Source organism: Myotis lucifugus, unplaced genomic scaffold, assembly GCF_000147115.1.
Source record: "Myotis lucifugus unplaced genomic scaffold, Myoluc2.0 scaffold_89, whole genome shotgun sequence".
NCBI lineage: Eukaryota > Metazoa > Chordata > Mammalia > Chiroptera > Vespertilionidae > Myotis > Myotis lucifugus.
Genome location: NW_005871137.1, coordinates 2,102,139 through 2,111,470, shown reverse-complemented (window position 1 = coordinate 2,111,470; position 9,332 = coordinate 2,102,139). Strand labels below are relative to the sequence as shown.

The 9,332-nt window shown below is 48.4% G+C and overlaps 1 pseudogene; it reads left to right on the top strand.

Moving 5' to 3' along the window:
- Positions 1 to 7,066: 7,066 nt before the first annotated feature.
- Positions 7,067 to 8,524, top strand: LOC102421674 (annotated as a pseudogene).
- The last annotated feature ends 808 nt before the right edge of the window (positions 8,525 to 9,332 follow it).

Here is a 9,332-nt window from a genome sequence, read left to right as displayed (position 1 = left end):
ACTTAGAGTAAACACACACTTTATTTGAACTACCCAAATTGCTAAAGTTACCTTGCTTCACAGAATGCGAATTTCATCTCGTGGTGAGGAAACCACTTCTGCCTGGGATGTTGAGATGACCATTTTTACAAATGATGACCAGGCCCTCTGTCCTCTGTGAATATGACATCTCTTTAATTTCATTCTCACAAAAAAAAGGGAGTGAAATGAGAAGCAACACAAATTTAGTTAATTCATATTTTAACAAAGATACTTCACATTAATAAACAAAAGTGCTCTGGGACTCACTCTGGATTTTCTTGTAAAATATCCCATTCAAATCTAATAACACTGTGTTACCATTCCACCCATGAATATACAGAGTGCAAAATCATGACTGGTATTTGATTCTACACATTAGAAGTAGGCATTTGGTACTCTAAAATAGCTGTTGAAATGCTTACTTAAGTGGCGACATCTATATTATAGTCATAGTTTCAATTTTTTTATGACTAGAGATCTATTTTTCTCAAATATCAATACTATTTTCCTTGAAATAGGTTAGTCAATAAATGGGAAATTTAAAGATGACAATAATTTAATAATTCTTATTAAATAACCTTGTTTGTACTGAGCGTATATGGAAGTTGATTTAAAGTATCACTCATATTCTATAGATATTTATATGACAAATAGAGGCCCGGTGCACAAAAATTTGTGCACTGGGGGGGAAGGGGGCGTCCCCCAGCCCGGCCTGTGCCCTCTCACAGTCTGGGACCCCTCGGGAGATAACGACCTGCTGGCTTAGGCCTGCTCCCGGGTGGCAGAGGGCAGGCATAATCCCTAGGTGCAGCCCCTGGTCAGGCTCAGAGCAGGGCCGATTGGGGAGTTGGGGCGCCACCCCCCGTCATGCACAGAGCAGGGCGGATAGGGAGGTTGCGATGCCACCCTCAGTCACGCTCAGGGTAGGGCCGATTGTAGGGTTGGGGCACCGCCCCCTGTCACACTCAAGGCAGGGTCGATGGGGAGGTTGCAGCACCACCCCCTGTCACGCACAGAGCAGGGCCAATCAGGGGGTTGGGGCGCTGCCCCCTGTCACTCACAGAGCAAGGCCAATCAGGGGGTTGGGGCACTGCCCCCTGTCACTCACAGAGCAGGGCCGATAGGGGGTTGGGGCACTGCCCCCTGTCACTCACAAAGCAGGGCCCATCAGGGGGGTTGGGGCTCTGTACCCTGTCACACACAGAGCAGGGCCGATCAGGGGGTTGGGGGAGCTCCCCTCTGTCACTCACAGAGTAGGGCCGATAGGGGAGTGGGCCACTGCCCCCTGTCACACACAGAGCAGGGCGGGATCAGGGGGTTGGTGTGCTGCACCCTGTCACACTCAGGGCAGGGCCAATGGGGAAGTTATGGCTCTACCCTGTCACACACAGAGCAGGGCCCATGGAGGGGTGTTGGGGCACCACCTTCTATCACCCACAGAGCATGGCCGATCAGGGGGTTGGGGCGCCGCCACTTTCACACTCAGGGCAGGGCCGATGGAGAGTTTATGGTTTTACCCTTTCACACACAGACCAGGGCCCGTGGGGGGGGGGGGGTTGGTGCGCCACACCCTGTCAAACACAGAGCCGCAGGGCGATCAGGGGGTTGGGGAGCTCCCCCCTATCAGGCACAGAGCAGGGCTAATCAGGGGGTTGGGGCGCCTTCCCTGTCATGAACAGAGCAGGGTGGATAGGGAGGTTGTGGCCCCGCCCCCTGTCACACACAGAGCCGCAGGGTGATCAGGGGGTTTGGGCGCTGCCCCCTGTCATGCTGATCCCAGTGCCGGGAGCCTCGCTGCTCCGCTGATCCAGGTGCTGGGAGGCATATTACCCTTTTACTATATAGGATAGAGGCCTCGTGCACGGCTGGTTTGCCCTGAAGGGTGTCCTGGATCAGGGTGGGGGTCCCCACTGGGGTGCCTGGCCAGGCTGGTTGATGGGCTGAGGGCCGTTTTCAGGTTGGCAGGTGACTGAAGCTCCCAACCTCTCCTTTTTTTCTTTTTTCTTTTTTTTTATTCTGGGCCAGCTTTAGCTCTGAGGCCTCGCTGCTGAAAACATCTATACAACGTTGCGGTCCGGCTGGCTGAAGCCCGGCTGACTGAAAGCCAGTTTCTGGGGTTTTGTTTAGCTTCTTATTTGCAACATAGTACATAGTTGCTTAGAGTTGCAGCTGAGAGGCCGGCAAGTCAGCCGGAGAACGTTGGAGTCCGCCGTCACTGGAGCAAGCAAGCCTCCCTGCTCGCTTCAGTGCATGGCTGCCGGCCGCCATCTTGGCTGACAGTTAATTTGCATAAGGATATGCTGATTAGCCAATGGGAAGGGTAGTGGTCTTACGCTAATTACCATGTTTCTCTTTTATTAGTGTAGATAGGAGGCAGTTCGTGCATATACATGGCATCTTAACTTGGAGTTCATAGGAGCTAAATGGTCCATGTACAGACCACAGAGTTGATGGATCTGTAAAATTGTATGCAAAATGTGAGCTTAAGCATATTTTGAGGGAGTTTGTAAATGTACCCAGACTATTAAAAAACTTGACAAAATCAATTTAATCTCCACATTAATGCCGGCTACTTCCTGAGTCTATAGTACACATGTATGATTGTGTTTATCTGTATATCTCAAAAAACACTTGACAAAAACGTACATATAAATGGAAATTTTTTCTTTCTGTCTATGTAATATATTTGAACTTTTAGAGATAATTAGGTTCAATAATTGTTCAGATTTCATCCAAATGTGTAAAAATACTGATATTGATCTTTAAATGGTTCATTTAGAAATCATGCAGTTGTATTCATAAATAATATTGATTTATTTAGTAAGAATGCTACTGTGTTTACAGGAAATACACTCATAACATTAAACAAAATATTGATAACTTTTCAAGTTTGCAGTCTGCTAAAAGCAGTCTAATGGATGTAACCAGAGGGATTCCTTTAAATGAAGTTGGATGGCTGGAAAGTTAAGCTTATAAACATCATCCATTTTTATTTCAAATTAAACTAGCCTGACTGCATTTGTGGAAGGATTAACTCATTTCAACTCTGGCAGTATTCTCTTTCTGATGGAATAACATGTAAGTAAAACAGAAATGATCAAAGGTCTTGAGCATCCCATGCTAGTAGAATGGGAACCTAAGGCAAACGTCCTTCAAAGATGCTGCACTCTTAATGAGGCTGTGGAAGGAAAGGGAACCCAAGCTGTTACAGAAAGCTGTAGACACCCCTGCTTAGGTGCTAAATGCAAATGCAGGCTGCTCTACATTGCAGAGAATATCTATTTTCTATAGACATCAAAGGCAAGTCAGATAAAAGGGGAAAACCTCACTGGAGGCACCTTTTACACATAAGATGCATGAATGTTAACAACTTTTAAAATGGAAACATTAGAATGATGTCAATAAGATGGGCAAATAAGAAACCCATGATTGTACACCCTTTTCAACAAGAATTTGGCTTCCATCCACAGACAAAAGTACCTTTTGGGAGCTGTAAGATCCAGGTAGGAGAGTGAAACTCCAGGTTGGTTGAGAGGACAGACCTGCCCCCAGGTAGCTGATTCACTCACTGGTTGGCCAACAATAGCTCCAGAAAGGACTCCATAACCATGAGGGCTTTGTTGGAACCCCATTTGGCTTTGATTCTGTCATCAGCACTGTATACAAAGGGAACAGGTGGAATCCCACCCACTGCGGTGCCAAGTGATAGGCATGCAGATCTCTGCCCTGGTTCTAGACCAGTGATGGTGAACCTATGACACACGTGTCAGAGGTGACACATGACTCATTTTGAGTGACACGCATCGACAGAGACAAAAAGTTGCATAATTCAAATATTTGCCTCTCACAACAGCCAGAGTTGGGCATCATTCGAGTGATATTCGTACTCACGTTACTCATGATCAATAATGCAATTCTAAAACCGGCTGTAAACATGTACATTGATGTTGCGTAGCAAAGATACATAGTGAAAACATCCAAGATACATTGTTTGAATATTGACATTAATATAAAAAGGTTAAGAATTGCACTATAAAGAGATTAATCTTTACTCATGACATTTTATTTTTACTCAAGTGACAAAATGCCCAGTTCTGAAAACGGCCTCGTTATTGTCAACATCTGCCTCGGGTAAGCTTCCCGTGTGTTCGGGTGCATTCTGCAAAAGGACACACTTGATCACCATGTTCGTTAGGAGACAGGAGTGGGAGGGTTAGAAGAAAAAGATATACAGTGCGACAGTGCTCGAAGAGACATTCTGCGTGTCGGATAATTGATTACAGCACCATATATTTGTTGGTTATACACACTATCTTTGAGTTGTTTTGCACCAGGAGTCAGTGCAACAACACTGCAAAAAGTTAATAGGTAAGAAACCTATCAACCTTTTATAAAAAACACGGTGATTTAAATTATTTATTTTTGCAGCCTTGTGATGGAGAATCAAAAAATGAAAAAGCAAGAATGAATGATAAAGGAAGTGGAAGTAGCAGTAGCCAACCCTTTCAAGACATATGGACTGAGATGTAAGGGATTGTCAACAGAAACAACAGATCATCGTGCATACCGTGCAATGAAACGGTAGTAAGACCTCCAGCTGTCCAGTCACTGCGGTGGTTCTCCACCAGGTCTGAGATCTGAGCCCCAGCCAACCCGGTCACAGCAAGATATGCCAGCAGAAGCCCAGCTCAGGACTCACTGGTCATGTCTGGGTCTACTGTGCATTTGGCTCATGGGCCCACATGTGTGTGGTTGGCTGTGATTTTGTTCTGCAGACAAATTCCATGATTCCTCGTGGAGGCAGCCTGTGTTTGTGCTGTCCGTTTCCAGGAGAGCTCAGTGACAGGCATCAGCACTGACAGCAGTGCCTCCCCTCCACTCCAGGGTCTGTTCAGTGGCCCTGTCTTCTCTACGTGACTCAGAGTTCCCCAGAGTCAGAGCCTGGCACACACAATGGGTGCTCAGGGGTGTCTGTAGGGTGAGTGACTGACAGGAGAAGGATGGGGAACTAGAGGAACGCTGTGCAGGCCAAGAGCTCCACATGGCAGCAGCGGGCTGGACACAGCTGGCCTCTCTCACACCACCAAGAGCCACCCATTCATTCCACAGATGTCTAAGGAGCAATGATTGCCCGTGGCTTCAAAGAGCCTCTGGTCCTGCAGACCACAAAGATGTCAGACAAATACAGAACACAGTGATATTGGGGGGCAGGCTTACTGAAGTGGGGACATTGGGAGCTGGTGGTCATAAGGAAGATCACTGGGGGTGTGGTGAAGTGAAGGGGTGCCATGAGGGCAGGAATGGGACCATGGAGACACAGTGTGGTGAGGGAAGGCACTTGCTTTCTGGGAAGGGTTCTCTGTGGAAGAAACCCGACCCTCAGAAAAACGCCACTTGGTGGCAGCTGCCATGATGTGACAGGGTTAGGTGTGACTGGCCCATGTTTATTTCTCTCCCAGGCTCCAACACCCAAAGAGCCCATGCATCCTCCTCCAGTGCTTTTTGGGCTTGAAAATGTCTAACTCCCAGGCCTGGCCTCTTTCCCTCTAATCACATTCTTAGATTTCATCTTCTCCACGCAGTTGCTGAGCTAATCCCATCTTTCCCAGAGGAGACCCACCCTTTCCTCCTGGGAGGGACAGAAGATGCAAGCTCTCCCTTTGCCCTCTAGGATGGCACTGTCTGTCCTCCAGCTTGTCTCCTTTTAAACCCTAAATTCACCCACAGAAGAGTCTTTCCATCTCTCTTTCCAAGAAAAACACCCATCTGTTACATGGCCCTGGGTCATTCACAGGGTTCCATTAGGATGGCTCAGCCCCACCTTGCTCAGTCGTGACCCTGCTTCTCATGGAGGTTCTTACCTGACCTCCCTCAGAGAAGCCTTGGGGTCTACAGGGACAGCCACATTCTCACCTGCCCACCCCTTAATCCCTGTGGAGCTCATGATCTGATATGGCACCTGACATAAAACCTCCCCTGATGCATGGACACATTTCATTTGTTTTCTTTGGGGATGACACCAAATGGTGTCAGCTGTGGGTGTTGGCTGCTTAACTGTGGATACATTTGGAGTACTCTAATTTGGCCGAAGACCTCCAACCACCATGCTCTCAGGTTGTGTTTTTTCTTATTTAACATCAGGAACCCATCACACCTTTGCTGGAAGCCGTTCCATTCTTGCTGCTTGACATAGTTGCTGCAGGGAAGAAAATCTGCACAGCATATGTAAAAGGGACCTGGCATATATGGCATACTGTTCTTAATATGTTTGCTCACCTTCTTATGCTATGTGTTTTAACCAAGGTCACCTCTCAGAGAAAGGTTGTTTCCCCAGGTAGGGATTTGTCCCTGAAATTAGGAAGGGAATAAAACCCCTTAACTAAATGCCAGGCAGGTAGTTAATCACTTTAACTACAAATTATCACCCTTAATCTACATAATCTTTACTCCCTGGAATCGAGATAAGAAACGCCCTAACCTTTGGAATAGAAACTGATAGGATTATAATCAACTGGTATAAATACAGATGTAACAAGAAAATAAAACACAAAACTTGGCTGGAGAACTTGGCTAGAGATCCTGGCTAGACTGCTGATCAACTGAACACTGTCTCCGTGTCTTTCCTTCTTCACCGACTCTGTCCACACCTTTGGGAACCCCTGGACCTGCTGGGGTTGGATCCCAAAACAGCTTCACTGTCTCACACTGAGGATGACAACTGGGGACCATCAGTCAACCTCAGTCAGTGTCTGTGGAAGGAATCAATGAGACAGGCCTCAACCTAGCCCCTCCCTAACTTTCTCTCAATCCATTAATCTGGAGAGAGGAAATAATCCTAATAAGATTAAGGGGTGGAGACTGATGTTTCTGATTGGATGTTAGCTTTTGAGAAGTTGCACAAAAACCTCAGGCACCAGAGGAGAGACTCAGAGTCTTCCAGCTCTGCAGTCAGTGCCCTGCTTCTCTACCAGGTCTGAGATCTGAGCTCCAGCAAACCCAGTCACAGCAGACGTTTCAGAGGGATTCCTTTCTGAGCACCCTGAAGATGGACAGCCAGACCCCACCCACACTCCTGCAGCTGGCAGGAGAGAGCCTGCTGAGGGACCAGGCCTCAGCCATTGCAGCTCTGGACTACCTGCCAGCTGAGCTCTTCCCGCCGCTGTTCATTCAGGCCTACCGCAGGAGAATCTGTGAGCCCCTGAAGGCGATGGTGCAGGCCTGGCCCTTCACTGTCCTCCCTCTGGGGGGCCTGCTGCAGCTGCCTGGGCTCATGGTCTTAAAATCCGTGTTGGATGGGCTTGACAATCTGCTTGCGCAGGAGGTTAGGCCCAGCAGATGGAAACTTCGGGTGCTGGATTTAAGGAGCACCGGTACCAACTTCTGGAGAATGTGGTGTGGAGACAGCACCTGGAATTGCTCACAGAAAGTACCAGTGGCTGTGCACAGCTCCAGCCCCAACCAGGAGCACCCCTTGGCTCCCTTGGAGGTGTTCCTAGACCTTAACTTCAATGAAAGGGACGACGGGGATGAGTTTCTCAAGTACATCATCCAGTGGGCCCAGCAGAGGGAAGGGTTGCTACACCTGTGCTGCAAGGCGCTGAGGATTTCTGAGGTGCCCTCCCAGAGGCTCAGCGAGGTCCTGGATAGGGTGCAGCTGGACTGCATCCAGGAGGTGGAAGTGAACTGCACCTGGGACCTGCCCACCCTGGGAACGTTTGCTCTTTACCTGGGTCAGATGAGTAACCTGCAGAGACTCTCTCTCTCCCACATTCACGTGTTGGCAGAGGAGGAACAGGAGTGGGAAGGGGAAGAGGATTGGGAGAGGAAACAGCAGGAGGAGCAGCGATCCTTTTCCCAATTCCTCTCTCAGATGCTCAGGCTGCATCACATCCGGGACCTCAACATGGATTGTCCCTCCTTCCTCCAAGGCCGTCTGGATCAGATGCTCAGGTGCCTGCAGACCCCCTTGGACAATCTCTCCATAATACATTGCCAGATGCTGACGCATTCAGACCTGACACACCTGTTTCAGTGCCCGAACCTCAGGCAGCTGAAGTCCCTGTATCTGTTTCGCCTCAGCCTCGAAGATTTTAGTCTTGAGCCCCTCAGAGCTCTGCTGGAGGCAGTGGCACCCACCCTCCAGGACCTGGGCCTAGATAACTGTGGGATCGGAGACTCCCAAGTCGAGGCCATCCTACCTGTCCTGAGCCGCTGTCAGCAGCTCAGGGTCTTCACCATCTCTATGAACAACTTTTCCGTGGCCACCGTGGAGAAGCTGCTTCGCCACACAGCCGATCTGTGCAATTTAGAGTTCGAGCTGTACCCCGTCCCTCGTGAATGTTACAGGATCCAGGGGACCGTCAATGAGGAGAGACTTGCCCAGATCCGGGCTGAGCTCAAGGCGATACTGAGGGAGTTAGGACAGCCCAGGACCATCTATCTTTACAGCAAGTGCTGTCACACATGCAGCAACAGTGACATTTATGACGTGGCATTTTCATGACGTGTACCCATGCTGTGCCCCTGTAATGACTCTGCTCAGTGGGATCACTCAGCAAAAGCTTTGTTCTGGGCCCTTGGAAGCTGTAATATAGAAGAGGGTGCATTATGCAGAGGGACCCACATTCCAGATTAATGCTCCTGTGACTGGGGAATGGAAGGGACCAAGCCCAGGTCCACAATTACAGGGGCAAATGTTGGGGAGTTCATGGGACCTCAGGGGGCAAGTGTCCTAGAATCAGAAATAAGAATCTGATTAGCTTTCGGGGGGTGGGGGGGGGCGGAGTTGCGCTCTAGCTGCTTGTGTGGGAGTTAATGCTGAGGTGTATGGTTGTAAAGGAATGATCAGAAATAAAGACAATTTCTGATCCCACTTCTAGGAATATATCCCAAGAAACCAGAAACACCAATCAGAAAGGATATGTGCACCCCTATGTTCATAGCAGCACAATTCACCATAGCTAAGATCTGGAGACAGCCTAAGTGCCCATCAGTAGATGAGTGGATTAGAAAACCGTGGTACATCTACATGATGGAATACTATGCTGCTGTAAAAAAGAAGGAACTCTTACCATTTGCAATGGCATGGATGGAACTGGAGAGCATTATGCTAAGTGAAATAAGCCAGTCAATGAAGGAATAATACCACATGATCTCACTCATTCATGGATAATAAAGACCATTACAAACTTATGAACAAAAATAGATACAGAGGCAGAGCTGCCTCAAACAGATTGTCACAAACTGCAGCAGGAAGGCCGGGGAGGGTTGGGGGGCATAAGGGGGGGTAAGAGATCAACCGAAGACTGGTA